The sequence below is a fragment of the Mus musculus genome, chromosome 12 (assembly GCF_000001635.26).
Source record: "Mus musculus strain C57BL/6J chromosome 12, GRCm38.p6 C57BL/6J".
Classification (NCBI taxonomy): domain Eukaryota; kingdom Metazoa; phylum Chordata; class Mammalia; order Rodentia; family Muridae; genus Mus; species Mus musculus.
Genome location: NC_000078.6, coordinates 38,344,138 through 38,365,000, shown reverse-complemented (window position 1 = coordinate 38,365,000; position 20,863 = coordinate 38,344,138). Strand labels below are relative to the sequence as shown.

The 20,863-nt window shown below is 36.3% G+C and overlaps 1 protein-coding gene and 1 long non-coding RNA gene across 9 annotated transcripts in view; one reads left to right on the top strand and one right to left on the bottom strand.

Annotated features, from left to right (window-relative positions):
* Nucleotides 1–18,732, top strand: part of Gm52011 — a 21,806-nt gene extending 3,074 nt beyond the window's left edge. Inside the window, exons 2-3 of the long non-coding RNA XR_003950275.1 lie at nt 3,039–3,042; nt 18,722–18,732. This is a non-coding gene — a long non-coding RNA (predicted gene, 52011). The remainder of the gene's footprint in view (nt 1–3,038; nt 3,043–18,721) is intronic.
* Nucleotides 1–20,863, bottom strand: part of Dgkb (diacylglycerol kinase, beta) — a 754,071-nt gene that overhangs the window by 269,239 nt on the left and 463,969 nt on the right. The gene's annotated exons all lie outside the window — the stretch shown is intronic.

Genomic DNA, 20,863 nt, shown 5'->3' with positions numbered 1-20,863 from the left:
ATGTATCTTTGCTATACTAGAAGTGTGGCTTGAAATTTTCTACATACCCTAATTGTGCATGTAAGTTAAAATATTTGACCTATCTTTAAAAATCACTCTCAAAAGAATAATGATATTTATTTCCAAATCTTCAACAGAATATTAATTACGTGACAGCTAATAAAATCATCTGACATTTAAGAAGTTTTAAGTAGTCTCCTAAACAATGAAAGATACTTCTAGTCTTAAAAAAACAAAACAAAAAAAAAAAAACAAAAACCCAGGTTTTCAAATATCATCTGGCCCATAATTCATATTAAAACAACCTGTGTATGGAGTGAAGATAGGTTTTTTTTTTTTTCCCTTAACCGTATAATTACTACTTACCAGTACATGAAACTGGGTTTGATGCAGTTGGGGAGGCTTGGCAACGGCTTCCTCACCCTTAACTCATGAAAGTGTGATTCAATATAAAGTTACATGAAGAATCAGAACAGGAGTATTTCTACATTAAAAAAATTAACTGAAATCATTGACATTTAACACAATGATGATTACATTAAAACTATTGACTCACAGTTAACATTTAGAATGAAGCTAACCTTTCAATTTGGTTTGTGGCAATTTATTGAAACCGAAACTCCTAAGCTCCATTCCACCAATCTTCCTTCCCCATACTATTTTCTCTCAGTAAACAACCTCTGTTATTGACCAAACTTAAGTCTTCCACATTCTATTACTTCTTTCTTAAATCCCATAGAAAATCAATCATCAAATTTCATCAATATTACTTTCAAAATGTATCCAGAATTCAGTCTTTTTTTTTTTTTGTCAGCCAGTTCACCACCTATCTGGTGCTGCCAGTATCATTCTTGCTCAGACATGGGCAATTGTTTCCTAACTGATCCCCCGTCTTGCTTACTATGCTCTTTCACTGAAGTGTTAATGGAGTGACCCTATACATTGTTTTCAGTCCTACTATTTTGCAGTATCTACTCTTACTACCTCTTCTGAGGCCATGAATGATAAAGATGTCTGATTTTAAATGTCTCATTCTCCATGTCTCATTTTTCCTTTCAGTCACAACATTCCTATTTCTGTTTTAGTTTGTATGACTAAGTTCATGTAGCTCAGGGTGACCTTAAACTTATGATTTTACGTTTTCACCTCAGAACTGTTAGGATCACAGGCATATGCTACCATAAGCAATGTCATACTGAGCCCCACATCTCCTTTAGATATATAGATTAAGCTCCGAGACTAAACTTATTCTATCTCCCATTAAAAATATGGTTCCTATAGCCTTCTGTCTATCATGTGCTTTCATTTTTAATATATTCAACAATCATTTGATAAAACATCTCTCACCACATTATGGAAAATTTAAAATGACTTATCCACATCATGTCGTAGAACCTTTGTTATATTTACAATAGTCAACACTTGTAGACACTCTGCTAAATGCATTGCCTTTGTTATTTTTTGATCTTCAAAACAATTCTAAGAAGGGTTTTACTATTTCTAAATTTTTACTTGATTTTTGCAATATGTTTTGTCATCAAGGTCATTATAAATAAAACTTCCTATTCACTATGCACATATTTAGATAAAGGTAAAGACATGCTTAAGTGTAGCTATATTTTATAAAGATGACAGCCTGTACTGATTTAAATCAATTAATAACTTATGGCTGAAAACAACATGAGGAAATAAATTAAAAAAAAACTTCAATAAATGTCATTTATATTTGAACCAATGACATTAATGATGTTCTAAAAAGCTATCAATGTCATATTCAATGTCATGTTATTTTCAGTGGTTTCTTTGTTCTTTTCTCTTGTACAATACTTTGTTTCCTTATGAAACAATCTTTAATCAAAACACTGAAAAGTTGACTTTAGAAATATGAAAGTTTAACTTTCTTTGAAAGTACCTAGATTTTATCACAAATATGCCTGAATAGTTTTTATGAGTTGTTATTTATAGGAGCTATTTCTAATATCCCAATAATTTTGTTTACTGTCCTTCATTGTGGGCAGGAATTAGACAACACATTTCTTTCCATGTAGAGTGCAAATACTTTTCTAATAGGTTATGATTTCCAATAGCATCTATATTAGTTAGTACCAACTATCAGCTTGACATCTCCTAAGATTAAAGGCAGAGAGATTTGATGAGGAGGTACATAGATGAACTTGGTATGTAGGCATGTCTAGTGGGAATTGTCTTGACTGTTAAATGATGCAAGTAGTCTCTAAACGTTTTGAGCAGAATTATTTCGTGCACTGGTCCCTGGACTGAATTCAAGTAGAGAAAGCTAGCTGTGTATTAACAAAGTAAGGAAGGATACACAACTTTGCTTTCGCTTGGCTCTTGATGCTTTAACTCCATGCTGTCACTCCCCCACAGTGATTTAGTCTACAGATTTATTTAAACCAAGGCACCTCCTACCTCATGTTGCTTTTCTTTCAGGTTATTTGTCAGAGCAACAAATGAAACTAGAACTGTTTCCTAGGAGTTCAACAGAAAATAACCTTCTTCTCAAACAAAAGGTTTCAAAGAGCCGGTGTGGGGGTGCATGCTTTTAATCCCAGCATTTGGGAGGCAGAGGCAGGTAGATTTCTGAGTTCGAGGCCAGCCTGGTCTACAGCGTGAGTTCCAGGACAGCCAGGGCTATACAGAGAAACCCTGCCTCTAAAAACAAAACAAAACAAAACAAAACAAAACAAAACAAAACAAAACAAAACAAAACACCCAAACAAACAAACAAAAGGTTTCAGAGGGAATTCAATTTCTTTTTTATTTTAACCACTTTCTGTATTGGCATATTTGCTAAGAAAGTGTACCCCTCTATTATGCAAAAGGAAGAAATCCCAGACCATAATTTCTTTATAATTAGTAATTATTTCTCATACACTTAACATTCATTGAGGGTCAAACGCATAGAATGTCACACTGCAACAGAAAACAAAATAAAATAAGTTGTAGAAATTTACTTAAAATATAATTACTGATAATAATCATTCCAAGTACAGGGAAAAGTTTACTCTCTTCTTCAGGTTGGTGTTGAAATTGTGGTTGTTCTTCATCCTTAGTCTCCTGGATGCTAAGATTATAGATGTGAGCCAGCACATTTGCCTTCCCTACTACTGTGTTTTTCTTCTTTGTTTGAAATCTAAATGAATTACTTAGGTTATTAAATGCTACTGAATTCTACTTTCTTGTACATTTCACTTTCAGTGATTTCCTAGTGCTTCATTAACAAGATGCACAAGTATTTCTAACCACAAAGTTAACTAAACCCGGTCCAGGCTTAGCTCCAATTCTACTCTGCTGACCTTTGTTTTAATTAGCAGGGTTGCGATGCTTTGTGACTAAGAGTACTGGGACTCCAAAGAGCGCATCATCCTCATCAAATACTTTAATGAACCTCACGGTGAAACTACTAAGCTTACATGAACTATTAAAAGCTGCATAGGTACTGCCTTGATTTCATAGTATCCATTAATTAACTCAATTAATTTTCCCTTGTTTAATGAACTTACCTGAATTGACATTTGTGCTTTTTTTTTCTTCTTTTTTTGCTTATTTATGTGTTTTAGTAAGAAAAAAAGCAAGCTCAGCAAACCATAAATTTTACTTTTTTATACACAAAATATATTTCTGGAAGCCAAGACTTAATGATTTATGAAGATGCACTTCATTTTTAAATATATGGAAGAACTGATAAAATTATAAAAGAAAAACAGAGGTTTAAAAAAAACATGATAATTAAAAATTAAATGAAATTAATGTCCAATAACCTGTTCCAGGAGATTAACATTTCAATCTTATTTTTTTCAGATAATCAAAATAAAATTATTTTGGTTATTCTAAGTGTACCATACTTTATGTTTATTAATATTTTATAACATTTCCTAAACACTTTGTTTATTGGCCGCTAGAATAGGAAGTATAAAACTCTAAATCGACGAGCTACAATGACTCAATTTGAAATTTGTTACACTCTTAAAAGTATCCTAAACCTATTCTTTTAAGTGTCTTATTAGAGATTATTCACTTACTACATATGATTACATGGGCTAGTTTTATTTGATGATTTGCTGTTTTGATTGCATATCGCCACAATTTTAGTGAAGGTAATTGTGTTAATTTGTTTTTGAAAGATTTTTCAAGACAGAATTGCTTCACTGTCACTTAAAAGTATTGTCAATGATTCATCATTGGATATTAAAAGATGATCCTCAGCCGGGTGTGGTGGTGCACTCCTTTAATTCCAGCACTTGGGAGGCAGAGGCAGGCAGATTTCTGAGTTCAAGGCCAGCCTGGTCTACAAAGTGAGTTCCAGGACAGCCAGGGCTACACAGAGAAACCTTGTCTCGAAAAACAAAACAAAACAAAGCAAACAAACAAACTAAAAGATGATTCTGCAACCTCCAAACTTGACCATAGGTTTCTACTTAAAAAACTACAAAATCAATCCATCAATTGATCTTTTTTTTTTTTTTTTTTGTAAAATTGTTGAAAGACCAAACCATTAATCTCCTAATGTCCCTAAGTTGATAAGCCTTATTGAAGTTTGGGAAATTATAAATGTACTAAACAAGCCCCCCCACCCCCAACCCAAACTCTACCATGAGTACCTAAAGGAAATGAAAACTAAAAGTTACTAGGGCAAATTAATTTGAATGTGACATATTGCTGATTAGTCAGAATTAAGGCACTAGGACTGGAGTTATCTATCTCATTAGCAGGTCTTTGTGCACTTGATGGAGTTGTACTAGCAGGTCAAAAGAGCAAATTAAAAGCTGGATTTTAAACCATTCTGCCAAGCCATTTGTGACATTTGGAGGAAAAACTCTGTAGAGAAAGCCTCAGAAACTTTTGTTATCTTTGTACTCATATTCCAAATAGTAAAACAATTAAAAACCCACAAAAATCGAAATTAAGTGTAGACCCTCCCTCATTAAAGGGATATTATTAAGCCAGATTTCTTTTAGGTGTTGATTAAGAACAATTTGCTACCCCAAACCTCTCTTCTGTTGTTAATGTAATCATTTAAATAAAAGCAGAAGAAAAAGTGCCATGAATCTTCGTGCCTGGAGGACATAGATTGGAAGGAGGCTGAGATTTCAATGAGCCATACTATGCATGGCTGTGGATTATAGATGGCAGCATAAATACATACATTACTTTATCTCAAATTAGAGCCAGACACTGTGAAGCAAGATGTCCTTAAGGTAGCCTTATGAGTGATGAATGGTGGTTGCAAGAAAAGTTTCAGTCCAGCAAAATTATTTTTTAAAGAAACAGATAATTAAGTGTAACTTAATTCTATATATCCTTAGAGAGGTTAACACATCCAAGTTGTGTTTTTCTGGTTTTCTCATTTTGTTTTGTTTTTGTTTTTAATGCAGTAATCTGGGTGGTAGCTTCTCATTATAAGTCTCAGAGGTTTATTTACTTTTTTTTTAACATTTCACATTCTACATTAATGTGAAAATTATGAATATGTACTAAAAGAGAATATTTTTTTTTTAAAGAAGTGTTTTTTTCTTGGCTTTTATGAAGGCAAGAGTGCCTGAATTTTACATAGATTCACAGGGAGGCAGCACTGACCAATATATCTCTAAGGGAGAATGAAAGATAAAAGAACCCCGAGAAGAGGAATTCCTTGTGGAACCTTGTGTGCACTTGACAGGGGCTACTCTCTGAACTGTCCCACTTGCATTTCCTCTGCACTGCATTAGTTTCTGATATAAGATATGTATCCTTCATATCAATTTCAGACTAAAACATTTGGGGATGGTATCATTCCTTCATTAAAAAGTATACTTACAACTTTTATTATAGACAGCATGTTAAAAACTATTATACAGGCACGCGCGCGCGCACACACACACACACACACACACACACACACACACACATATCCATCTTTTATTCTCAATATGCCAAGAATTTTATCAAGAATTATAGGCCTAAATTTTTCAAAACCTACTTTAATAAGGCTTTTCAAATACTTCATCGAACCCTTCACTCAGACTTTTAGCTCACTGTCATAAGGTAAGAGAGAAAAGATGTAACTAGGACAAGGGGATAGGAACCTGTGTAGAAGTAGTTTTTTGGTGTTATTCCAGTCATCCATTGCTAGGATACCAGCAGCCTAGATCAGTAATGATAAGATATGACCAGTTTAAGAGTATCTCCAAACACAAATCAGTGAGGGTGGCACTCTCCAGCAGAAACCTCCAGGCTTCCCAAGCTGAATCTACATGAGTCAGCAGGAGCAACCAACCAGAAACAGATCTGATGCCAGGATAAGTTCTCTGCCATGCCTTTCTCAACAGAGTGGAGATCAGTGAGGATGCAAGACCAAGAAAGCAATGCAAGGCTAGCTATGGAAGTGCCAGTCACTGTCCATTGATTGACTCCTATTTATTCTCTATTTAAACACCATGTGAGCCTGCCTCAGCAAACCATTGCGTGAATCTGTATCACACGACACAACCAGTAATTTCCACTTCAAATAATAAGGATTAATTTTATGTATTGCCTTTCTTTTTGCTTTTAATTAACTACTTTTGAAATAGTTCGCCTTTAATAAAATTCTGATACTGAATCACCCTTGTGTTTGGGGCTAAAATCCAAATTTGTCATGATGGAATTGGTGTAAATACCAAATGAAAGTCAGTGGATAAGAAGGGAGCATCTTACCCCTACTATGCCTCTGCATCTGACAAATTTTCAATAAAGGAATATTCAAAGACAGGAAAAACAACATGCTTTTTTTTTTTAAATAAATGATACTGGAAAAAACTGACTGAAATATACAAAGGAATAAAAGTAGATATCTGTATCTTACCATCTGGAAAAATAAAGTCGATGAAATTAAAGAGATCAAATAAGACATAACACTGTGAAAAAGCTACAGGAAAGAAGGAGGAAAAATATTGAGATGCCCCCAAAGCACATGACATGAAAGCACACATGTACCATCATTTGATCCAGGAATCCCTCCACTAAGTAAATATGCAAATGCAGTGATACCTGATAGTGATGAAACATCTGTACAGCTGTCTTTATTTCAGTACTATCAAAATTGCCAAGAAACAGGGACAATAGATTTGTCCATCAAGTGATTAATGGGAAAATGAAAATGTGGAAGATACATGCTATCAGAGATTAATCTGCCATAAAGAATTCAATGTTGTCATCTGTGACATTAGACAGAGCTTAACTTCGTATGTTAAGTGAATTAAGCAAGTTTTAGAAGGACAAACACTGTATGGTTTCACTGGTATGTAGAATCAAAAAGCAGTGTTCTGCTGTGATTTGGGATTTGAATAGGGGGCAGCAGAGGCTGTAGAGCCCAGATGAAGGGGTGGAAAAAGAAATAGGTTGACCATCCTGTGCAAAATTATTGATATGTAACAGCAAGGCATTCTGATTTGCTATTGCGAATCAAGGTTACTTTGGATGACAAATATGTTCCACATACTTTAGAAAACTAGAAGAAAAGCTTCTAAATGTCTTTACCACAAAGAGATGAATATTTGAGGAGATAGCTATTTTTAACATGATTTAAACAGTACACAATGATACATGCATTGAAAATATCACATGGAACTCTCTAAATATGTATAAATGATTTTTATGTTTTATGTATCAGTTAAAAATAAATTTAAATAAAATATTCAACAGGAATACAAAGTAAAATTGTTATTTCTCAAAAATGATTCCAATCAATGACATAGGAAATTTTATAACTTCAAAATCATATCTCATAAATGCTAGATCATGGAGTATCACATACCAGGGAGTAATTTGCCACTAACAAGTAACCATTTTGGTATAATTTAATAGTTTTTTTAATTTTTGAGAGTGCTGTATACCATGAAATATGATCATATATGCCTTTCAGATTTTTTCATATTCCCCAAATATGCCTCTTTCCCCACTCAATTTTTGGGGGGACAATATATTGCTAAGTTACATAGACTGGCCTCAAACTTATGATACTCCTGCTTCTATTCCATGAGTAGCTAGGATTACAGATGTGTCCCTTTCAAGATCTGTTATGTATCAGTATAGACTCTTCAAATACCTTAAATAATGTTTGTCCTAATTTGGAAATTATTTATTGCTCTGAGTGGTGAGTATAACCAAATGTTAAATTTGATATCATGGTTGATAGTTTTGCTATATTCTTTTTTCGCATGGAATTGAATCTCTGTTTATATGCCATAGCATCTTACATATTCCTTGCAGACAAAACTGTGGCTTTGTGAATTGTCTATAAGTATCTGAGATATAAATTTCAGGTTATTTTGAAGTTGTGCCTGTTTGTATCATTCGCCCACTCAAGACATCACACATTCTTCAACCACCCCCTACACTTGGAACAGACACCCAATTAATACATGCCAGGCAGGCCACCTTGCTCTTCTCCTTCAAAAACTCCAAAAAAACCATCTGTTCTGGGAGGCTTTCCAGCTACAATAACCACCTACTACTTTCCATTGCCTATAATATCTGCATCAATTTTTGAGCACTGCTAAGATAGTTGCCATTACAAAATCCATAAGATATTTTCTAAATACCATATACTGGTATTTAACCTCCTTTCAAACATCTACATCCTCTTAGAATAATAGCATATTCTTGCAAGCTTTCTTTCCATGACAGAATAGAAAAATGTGAGCTTTTAAATAGTAAGAGACTTAACATTTATCTTGAAACAAGATTTTATCCAAACCAGTTAGGTGTACTAATTAGTCTTCAGTGTCAAATTCTAATAGAAAAATTTTATTGAAACTGCCTCATTGGGTTTTTGTAAAGATACTATCTTGTAGAACATAAACAATGAGATACATTGTTTTTAAATAAGCATACATTAAATTTCAAATTTTATTGCAAATGCCTTGCTAGGCAACAACAGTTAATTTTGATCTCATGACATTTTGATAAATTATTCTGTGGAGGAAAACAGTAAAGTACAAGTTGTTTTATCATGAAAGAAAAAATAAAAATGAGAACCTGATTTTTTTTCTGGAATTATAAAGTTATATGTATGATTGTGGTGGATAATAGGAAGTCTTGAAACTTTGTGAACCTCCTCAGAGTCAATGCCACACTCATCTTCTAGGAGGCTGTCACTGTCCAGATAGAAAACTAAAGTATCTCATTGTGACTCATGTCAATGTCAAGACTTTTACTTTTCTATTTCCACAGTAGGTGTTGTAAATCATGATGCACACACCAGAGACTGAGGATTGATTGAAGAATCTATATACTCATACTACACATTAAGGAGATACCATGAGAGACATCTCCTAGGTTAAGAAGGCAAAGCCCTCTGTAGGGATATTGGGTGGCAGGATGGAGCCCAAATCATAAAAATGTAGAAGCAAGAGTTTAGAAGCAGATGTTAGTCCTCTTGTTCATCAAGTCAAAATGGAAAAAAAAAATATGGAGTAAGACAAGGCTACCAAAGCATCTAAAAAGTAGCCATGGAAGAAGTTCTTACGACCCAGGAAGACACAATTGTTTTATTCATTTGCACTACACATGAATAGAAAAGCAACAATGGCTAAAACTGGTTCCTTGTCCAGTGGATCCAATGCATGTAGGTACTAGCATAGAAGCATACACTTCAGACCTTCCCACAGTAAGCACTTATGATTGCTGAGTGTGAAATAGGAGGGTGAGGGTTAGGAAAAATAAATGGTGATTGTGAGTTCTCTCTATCCAGTTCTGTTTCTCTGGAAGATACTAGGCTACCTGTGTTAAGAGGAAATACAGGTCCTTTGTCCTTAAGTATTGTTATTGAAAGAAGGGAAGCAAGGGTGAGGCCAGTGGAGAAAGACACGGGAAAGCTGTGTAGGTGCATGGGTAAGAAAATGTATAAAAGCAGAAAGACTAGAATATTTGATAGACCAGTTGTTACTACATCAATGAGAATGAAGACTCAAGGTCAAAAGGAAGTCTTGTAGAAATAAAAAATAAAACCTAATCTTTTACAGAAACCTGTAACTGCTGTATATCTTATTGCTATATTAACATAGTTATTGCAAATATATGTAACTTACTGGTAGTTATTACCATTACCTCCATTTTACAAGCACATACATACATAAGACCACCAAAAAATTAAATATATATCATTTAATGATTGTTGACTGCCTACAACATACAAGGCAGGTAACAGAGATATGAGGAGACATGTGACGTCATTTTTTACCATGCCTTTAAAAGTTTAACATTTCACAGTCATCTATAGGATGGAACACAGGGCCCCCAATGTAGGAGCTAGAGAAAGTACCCAAGAGCTGAAGGGGTCTGCAACTCTATAGGTGGAAAAACAATATGAACTAATCAGTACCCCCAGAGCTTGTGTCTCTAGCTGCATATTTAGCAGAAGATGGCCTACTTGGCCATCACTGGGAAGAGAGGCCTCTTGGTCTAGCAAACTTTATATGCCCCAGTACAGGGGAATGCCAGGTCCAAGAAGTGGGAGTGAGTGGGTAGGGGAGCAGGGTGCGGAGAGGTATAGGGGACTTTTGGGATAGCATTTGAAATGTAAATGAAGAAAATATCTAATAAAAAAATTTAAAAAGTTTAACATTATAATGATCACTAATAAGTATCCTGCCTTTAAACTTCTGAGATCATTTTTCCTCGCCCCCTTAAAAAAATTTATCATTCAACAAATTTGCTTTGAATTTTATTTGGAAAGGTACACCTGTTTTTGACTGTTTAGAAAATATTAATTATCACCATCAATATGCTTGCAATATTTTCTGCCAAGTGGAAAAGAGCAGGCATGGCATACATTTCTGGGCGTAAACATTTCAAGATCACATGGTGTATTTTACATAAGCACAAAATTTTGAAGCCTTAAATCAGTATAGATACACTGTTTCTTTATTTACCAACAGTGGTAAAGGTCAGCAGCCTTAGAATGTATCAACAATGAGAACACTGTTCACAATGTTCTCATATGAATTCTAAATTATTCCAAATCATCTTCAAAATGCTATCCATCCTGAAAGTAAGGAGCAGTCTATCAGCCTAGGATTGGAATTCCTCCTTTCTTGGGAAGTACTGACACTTCTTTCATCTACTCAAGCAGAGAAGTGAACAGATACAGAGTGAACAGGATTTGCTATCTATTATTTGTCAATCACTTATAGTACAAGTGTATCTTCCGAAGGACATTTCTTACCTGAAATTTGTGGGTAAAATTCTCTTGAGGGGGAACTTAATATAGAACTCCATTCATAAAAACAAATCATAAAGTGAAACAGAATGCCTTCATACCACACAGGGAAATGTCTAGTTAGTATCTGAAAATGAAAAAAAACTAACCTAAGCTAACACAACTGCCTGTGGAGATAACAATAATGGTGGCTCCCACATGTGGAATTACTATATGCCAGGAAACCTTAGCTTCTAATTTGAGTTAACTTATTTAGTCACTTATACTCTATAACAGCATGCTTTTTCATGTCCTTTCCCATGTCAAAATGTGGCTCATGACCCCTTTGCAGGAGGGAACAAGGGGAGGGAACATGGAATCTTTCCCAGGAGTCATCTCAAACCATCAAACCATTGGAAAAACACAAATATTTACATTAAAATTCACAGCAGTAGCAAAGCTATGGTTATGAAGTGGCAATAAGATAAAATGTATGCATCGAGGTAATGACAGCATGTAGAATTGTATTAAAGGGTTGCGGCATTAGGCAGGTTGAGAACTGCTGCTCTATAGGGAAAGAACAATTACTATGACATTTTACAAAGCAGCATTTCCCAGGGTCACTCGGCTGCTAAGCAAAGGAGCCTGAAGTTATAGTTTGACTGGAATGTTCCAGAGGGAGCACTGTCTCTGATGGGCATCAAATTCTATGTTTTTGATATGTATTCTTATTTCTAACTAATAAACATGCAGTGTTTAGGTATACCAGTGACTCTGCTTCATAGTTGTAGGTGGACTTCATGGATCACAACCAAAATGTGCTTCATGTTGCAAAGTCTTTCCCTCAACCGCTGGGCATTCCCACATTGCTCCCGAGTGGGATTGGACATTACTCATACACATCTTTCCTTGCCCACATCTACTGTATGGATAGCAAACCATAAAGCCTGCAGTTCTTGTTCCCTTCATCCGCTCTGAGATTCACCCTCAGCCTTTGAACACTTTCTCTCACAGTTAGAGAATCCCATCTGTTACAAGGGTGACACAGATTCTCTGATAGTAAATATTTTCAGCCTTGTGTGTCATACGGTCTCTGTTATAACTCAGCTCTGCCCATTGGGTTTAAACATGGCCATAAGACAGAGAAACCAGTAACCTTGTTAATGTGCCAACATTTTTTTTTTCAAACCAAAGCAGACGCCTGGACCTGGATGCATGACCTTGCTTGCCAACACCTAGTCTATCCTGTATCATGCTGAGAAAGTTTTTATTTTGTTCTGCCTCATAAAAACAAATATGGCTATTTGAAACTTTGCCTCCACACTTAGAAGGCCAATAAACTCTAAGGCATCTCCTTGTATATCTCAAAGAGATATTCTCATTTTACTCATGATTCTGGGTTAGACAGTCATTTAAAGTCAATTCTTATGTGTCATGGGTTTCAATAAGTTATTATCTGTTGGTTCTAATTGCTATAACAGCTCTGTCAGTCATCTTTCCACAGCCACGGCTATACAGAGAAACCCTGTATCAAACAAACAAACAAACAAACAACCTAAATACACAAAAAGAAAACAAACATTTTTCTAATTTACAAAGGATGTAGCTTTTAAACTTTTACAATCAGAAAATATAATGCAAGAAGAGAGGTGTCCACCCCGCCCAGGATGGCTTTGCTGGAACACCCTGGAGAGCCATCTTGGTTCCCAGATCCCACCGAGACTAGTCTGCGCAGGTGAGAGTGTGGAGTACAGAAGCTAACAGCTTCTGGAACAGGCAGAAGCCACAGAGCTTCTGGGCTCCAGACATCTGGGCACCTTCCTTGCCAAAGGAGAGGTGGCCTCCCCGTGTGGGAGGGCTTTGCCAGAGCACCTCGGTGAGGCATCTTTGTTACTGGATCCAGTAACGCAGGAAAGATCTAGTTTCCCAGGTCTGCTGATAGAGGTTAACAGAATCACGAGAGGAACAAGGTCTAACCACAGACAATTATAACAACTAACTCCAGAAATTACCAGATGGCAAAAGGCAAATGTAAGAGTCTTAATAACAGAAACCAAGACCACTCACCATCATCAGAACCCAGCACTCTCACCTCAGCCAGTCCTGGGCACCCCAACACACCTGAAAAGCTAGACCTGGATTTAAAAGCATATCTCATGATGATGGTAGAGGACATCAAAAAAGACTTTAATAATTCACTTAAAGAAATACAGGAGAACACTGCTAAAGAGTTACAAGTTCTTAAAGAAAAACAGGCAAACACAACCAAACAAGTAGAAGTCTTTAAAGAAAAACAGGAAAACACATCCAAATAGGTGATGGAAATGAACAAAACCATCCAAGACCTAAAAAGGGAAGTAGACACAATAAAAAAAAAAAAACACAAAGTGAGGCAACACTGGAGATAGAGACCCTAGGAAAGAAATATGGAACCATAGATGTAAGCATCAGCAACAGAACACAAGAGATGGAAGAGAGAATCTCAGGTTCAGAAGATTCCATAGAGAACATCGGCACAACAATCAAAAAAAATGGAAAATGCAAAAAGATCCTAAGTCAAAACATCCAGGAAATCCAGGACACAAGGAGAAGACCAAACCTACAAATAATAGGAGTAGATGAGAATGAAGATTTTCAACTTAAAGGGCCACCAAATATTTTCAACAAAATTATAGAAGAAACTTCCCAAACCTAAAGAATGAGATGCCCATGAACATACAAGAAGCCTACAGAACTCCAAATAGACTGGACCAGAAAAGAAATTCCTTCCGACACATAATAATCAGAACAACAAATGCACTAAATAAAGATAGAATATTAAAAGGAGTAAGAGAAAAATGTCAAGTAACATATAAAGGCAGGCCTATCAGAATTATACCATATTTTTCACCAGAGACTATGAAAGCCAGAAGAGCCTGGACAGATGTTATACAGAACTAAGAGAACACAAATGCCAGCCCAGGCTACTATACCCAGTCAAACTTTCAATTACCATAGATGGAGAAACAAAGGTATTCCAAGACAAAACCAAAATCACACATTTCTTTCCATGAATGTAGCCCTTCAAAGGATAATAACAGAAAAAAAACCAATACAAGGATAGAAACCACATCCTAGAAAAAGCAAGAAGGTAATCCCTCAACAAACCTAAAAGAAGACAGCCAAAGAACAAAATGCCAACTTTAACAACAACAACAAAAAAAAAAACAAAAAAAAAAAAACAAAAAAACCAGGAAGCAACAATTACCTTTCCTTAATATCTCTTAATATCAATGGGCTCAACTCCCCAATAAAGAGACATAGACTAACAGACTGGCTACACAAACAGGACCCAACATTTTGCTGCTCAGAGGAAACCCATCTCAGGGAAAAAGACAGACACTACCTCAGAGTGAAAGGCTGGAAAACAATTTTCCAAGCAAATGGTCTAAAGAATTCTAGTATCTAATAAAATCAACTTCCAACCCAAAGTGATCAAAAAAGACAAGCAGGGACACTTCATAATCATCAAAGGAAAATCTTCCAAGAGGAACTCTCAATTTTGAATATCTATGCACCAAATGCAAGGGCAGCCACATTCATTAAAGAAACTTTAGTAAAGCTCAAAGCACACATTGCACCTCACACAATAATAGTGGGAGACTTCAGCACACCACTTTTACCAATGGACAGATCATGGAAACAGAAATTAAGCAAGGACACAGTGAAACTAACAGAAGTTATGAAACAAATGGATCTAACAGATATCTACAGAACATTTTATCCTAAAACAAAAGGATATACCTTCTTCTCAGCACCTCATGGTACCTTCTCCAAAATTGACCATATAATTGGCCACAAAATAGGCCTCAACAGATACAAAAATATTGAAATTGTCCCATGCATCCTACAGATCACCATGGACTAAGGCCGATCTTCAATAACAACATAAATAATAGAAAGCCAACATTCATGTGGAAATTGAAGAACACTCTCCTCAAAGATACCTTGGTAAAGGAAGGAATAAAGAAAGAAATTAAAGAGTTTTTATAGTTTAATCAAAATGAAGCCACACCATACCCAAACTTATGGGACAAGATGAAAGCATTTCTAAGAGGGAAACTCATAGCTCTGAGTGCCTCCAAGAAGAAACGGGAGAGAGCACATACTAGCAGCTTGACAACACATCTAAAAGCTCTAGAAAAAAAGGAAGCAAATTCACCCAAGAGGAGTAGACGGCAGGAAATAATCAAACTCAAGGGTGAAATCAACCAAGTGGAAACAAGAAGAACTATTCAAAGAATTAACCAAACGAGGGGTTGGTTCTTTGAGAAAATCAACAAGATAGATAAACCCTTAGCTAGACTCACTAGAGGGCACAGAGACAAAATCCTAATTAACAAAATCAGAAATGAAAAGGGAGACATAACAACAGATCCTGAAGAAATCCAAAACACCATCAGATCCTTCTACAAAAGGCTATACTCAACAAAACTGGAAAACCTGGATGAAATGGACAAATTTCTAGACAGATAACAGGTACCATAGTTAAATCAGGATCAAGTTAATGATCTAAACAGTCCTATACCCCTAAAGAAATAGAAGCAGTCATTAGTAGTCTCCCAACCAAAAAAAAAAAAAAAAAAACCCAGGACCAGTTAGGTTTAGTGCAGAGTTCTATCAGACCTTCAAAGAAGACCTAATTCCAGTTCTTTACAAAATATTCCACAAAATCAAAGCATAAGGTACTCTACCCCATTCATTCTATGAAGCCACAATTACTCTGATACCTAAACCACAGAAAGATACAACAAAGATAGAGAACTTCAGACCAATTTCCCTTATGAATTTCGATGCAAAAATACTTAATAAAATTCTTGCTAACTGAATCCAAGAACACATCAAAACAATCATCCATCCTGACCATGTAGGTTTCATTCCAGGGATGGAGGGATGGTTTAATATATGGAAATCCATCAACGTAATCCATTATATAACAAACTCAAAGACAAAACCCACATGATCATCTCCTTATATGCTGAGAAAGCATTTGACAAAATCCAACATCCATTCATGATAAAAGGCTTGGAAAGATCAGAAATTTGAGGCCCGTAACTAAACATGATAAAGGCAATCTACAGCAAACCAGTAGCCAACATCAAAGTAAATGTTGAGAAGCTGCAAGCAATCCCACTAAAATCAGGGAGTAGACAAGGCTGTCCACTTTCTCCCTACCTATTCAATATTGTAATTGAAGTCCTAGCCAGAGCAATTTGATAACAAAAGGAGATCAAGGGGATACAAATTGGAAAGGAAGAAGTCGAAATATCACTTTTTGCAGATGATATGATAGTATATATAAGTGACCCTAAAAATGCCACCAATGAACTCCTAAACCTGATAAACAGCTTCAATGAAGTAGCTGGATATAAAATTAACTCAAACAAGTCAATGACGTTTCTCTACACAAAGGATAAACAGGTTGAGAAAAAATTAGGGAAACAACACCCTTCTCAATAGTCACAAGTAATATAAAATACCTTGGCATGACTCTAACTAAGGAAGTGAAAGATCTGTATGATAAGAACTTCAGGTCTCTGAAGAAAGAAATTAAAGAAGATCTCAGAAGATGGGAAGATCTCCCATGCTCATGGATTGGCGGGATCAATATAGTAAAAATGGCTATCTTGCCAAAAGCAATCTGCAGATTCTATGTAATCCCCATCAAATCTCCAACTCAATTCTTCAACGAATTAGAAAGGGCAATCTGCAAATTCATCTGGAATAACAAAAAAATAGGATAGCAAAAACTCTTCTCAATGATTAAAGAACCTCTGGTGGAATCACCATGCCTGACCTAAAGCTGTATTACAGAGCAATTGTGATAAAAACTGCATGGTACTGGTATAGTGACAGACAAGTAGACCAATGCAATAGAATTGAAGACCCAGAAATTAACCCACACACCTATGGTTACTTGATTTTTGACAAGGGACCTAAAACCATCCAGTGGAAAAAGACAGCATTTTCAACAAATGGTGCTGACACAACTGGTGGCTATCATGTAGAAGAATGCGAATTGATCCATTTCTATCTTGTCGTACTGTCAAATCTAAGTGGATCAAGGAACTCCACATAAAACGAGAGACAGTGAAACTTATAGAGGAGAAAGTGCGGAAAATCCTCGAAGATATGGGCACAGGGGAAAAATTCCTGAATAGAACAGCAATGGCTTGTGCTGTAAGATCGAGAATTGACAAATGGGACCTCATAAAACTGCAAAGCTTTTGTAAGGCAAAAGACACAGTCAATAAGACAAAAAGGCCACCAACGGATTGGGAAAGGATCTTTACCTATCCTAAATCAGATAGGGGACTAATATCCAATATATATAAAGAACTCAAGAAGGTGGACTCCAGAAAATCAAATAACCCCATTAAAAATTGGGCTCAGAGCTGAACAAAGAATTCTCACCTGAGGAATACCAAATGGCTGAGAAGCACCTGAACAAATGTTCAGCATCCTTAATCATCATGGAAATGCAAATCAAAACAAACCTGAGATTCCATCTCACACCAATCAGACTGGCTAAGATCAAAAATTCAGGTGACAGTAGATGCTGGGGAGGATGTGGAGACAGAGGAACACTCCTCCATTGCTGGTGGGATTGCAAGATTGTACAACCACTATGGAAATCAGTCTGGTGGTTTTTCAGAAAATTGAACATAGTACTACCAGAGGATCTCGAAATACCTCTCCTGGGCATATAGCCAGAAATGTTCAAACTGGTAAGAAGGACACACGCTCCACTATATTCATAGCAGCCTTATTTATAATAGCCAGAAGCTGGAAAGAACCCAGATGCCCCTCAACAGAGGAATGGGTACAGAAAACGTGGTACATTTACACAATGAAGTACTACTCAGCTATTAAAAAGAATGAATTTATGAAATTCCTAGGTAAATGGATGGACCTGGAGGGCATCATCCTGAGTGAAGTAACACAATCACAAAAGAACTCACATGATATGTACTCACTGATAAGTGGATATTAGCCCAGAAACAGAATACCCAAGATATAAGATACAATTTGCAAAACACATGAAATTCAAGAACGAAGACCAAAGTGTGGACACTTTGTCCCTCCTTAGAATTGTGAACAAAACACCCATGGAAGCAGTTATAGAGACAAAGTTTGGAGCTGAGACTAAAGGATGGACCATCTAGATGCTGCCATACCTGGGGATCCATCCCATAGTCAGCCTCCAAACACTGACACCATTGCATACACTATCAAGATTTTGCTGAAAGGACCCTGATATAGCTGTCTCTTGTGAGGATATGCCAGGACCTAGCAAACACAGAAGTGGATGCTCATAGTCAGCTATTGGATGGATCACAGGGCCCCCAATGGAGGAGCTAGAGAAAGCATCCAAGGAGCTAAAGGTATCTGCAACCCTATAGGTGGAACAACAATATGAACTAATCATTACCAACCCCCCCCCCCCCCCCCGAGCTCGGTCTCTAGCTGCATGTTTCAGAAGATGGCCTAGTAGGCCATCAGTGGAAAGAGATGCCCATTGGTCTTACAAACTTTATATGCCTCAGTACAGGGGAACGCCAGGGCCAAGAATTGGGAGTGGGTGGGTAGGGTAGTTGGTGGGAAGTTATGGGGGACTTTTGGGATAGCATTGGAAAGAAGAAAATATCTAATAAAAGTAATAATAAAAAAGAAAATATAATGCTTCCTCCTATCCAGTGTTGTCATCACCACTACCATCACCACCACTATAACCACCACCATCATAGCCACCATCACCACTACCACTGATACCACTTCCACCACCACCATCATCATCATCATCATCACCACATTGTTTGATTTTTTTTCTTTGTGTCCCAAGAAATATCATGGCAGATTACTATACGATATATGCAAAGCTTTAATTTCTAAAATTTTCCAATACTTCCAACTCTAATTTTAATTCTCTTGGAATCACCTAGTATTTCAGTCACACCTCCCTAAGTTTTAGAGTAGCAGTTTTCCAACTTTGATTGTGTGACCCTTTAATATGAGTCCTCATATTGTGGCAACACCCAGTCATAAAATTATTTTGTTGCTACTTCATAAGTATAATTTTGCTACTGTTATGAATATGTAAATATTTGATATTAAGGATACCTGATAGGGGCCCCTAAAGGGGTTACAACCCACATGTTGAGAACCACTCTTTAGAGGACCTGTGTGCTCTTTCTTTACAGCCTCAGGATTTCTCACTCACAGGAGTCAGATACCAGCTTTCTCCTTGTGTGATTTTTTTGGGTCTGTTTTTGACACAAGAGTTCATGTTGTCCAGTCTTGCCTGGAATTCATACATAGCTTTGATTGGCTTGACCTACTAATTTTCATGCCTTTGCCTCCTGAGTGCTAGGATTACAAATTTAAGCCACCACAGTAGCAAATGGCGTATAATATAGCAAATTCCTGTGAAAATAAAAGAGGAAGGGAGATGGTAATACATTAGTTTTATCACAAATATATTATTTATTTAAGTTTAACATAACAATAGTAAGGACTAGGAATTACTACTTCATTGTTGTAAATGATGAAGAGAGGCTCCTAAATAGCAAATAATTTGCCCAAGTTTTTACAGCTGGCAAGAAGCAGAATTAGATTCTCACAAAGACAAGAATTAAAAGCTTGTGTTTCTTATTTGGCTTTATGAAGTGTTTTGTGGAAAAGTTATCTATGAAACTAAATATCGTGTTCACATTTCCAAACCATCAATATCATCTTGGTTTCTATACACTCTGATTAGAATTCCGCGTATTTCTCAGTGAGCATCAGGACAACGTGGCTGCATAAATTGAACAGTGAAGTTAAAACCTGCAGAAATAACATAAGTATAAGTTGTATTGCTGTTTATGTGCCGCGGTACTCAGAAGATTCTGAATGAAATTAAAATGCATTTCACTGGTGTGGAATCATGAACATTTGTCAAAATTGTTTTGTACAAAATTCTCTAGCTTTTCACAGCTGTATAAATGCGCCAGCAAAGAAATGAGCACCGAGTGAATAAAAACAGATGTGGCATTTTGCGTATTATCAACAAAATCTCTCCTGTTTTCATCTTCCCAATGTCTTGCCATAACTTCATTTATGACATAATTCTGTACATAAAAACGCAGGGAAAGTACTTGATACTGGCATGCCCCACAATGGCCTTAAGGACAGCACTGTGGTTACTTATATTTCTCTAGAGATAACCTTTGCACAGGAACTAATTTTCTAACTAAAACTCCAACCTTCCATGCAATGCACTCAATGTGACACCGCCAAGCATTCTCCTCTCTACTGAATGTAATTGAGTCAGAACATTTAAAAGCACCTGAAATGAATGTGCACTGAACAGTCTCCATTTTGATTCAGGAAATGGATTTAGGGAATTTTTCAATACCCTGTGAATTTTAAGGAGAGGAAATTACCTTTGGTTATTTAAAGTGAGAGAAGCCATGCTCAGAGCCTTAGGCCAATGTGTTATCATCAAGCCCAAGCTAGTTGAAAAGGTCTGCCTCGGGAAAGTCAAAGTCACTAGTGGCTTGGCTTTATAAGTTGTGTTTTTGCAGCTCCTATTAAAATGCCACAGAGCGGATATTCTAGCGAAACTCCACATGGGTGCTCATCTTGTAAAGTTAACTGCCTTTT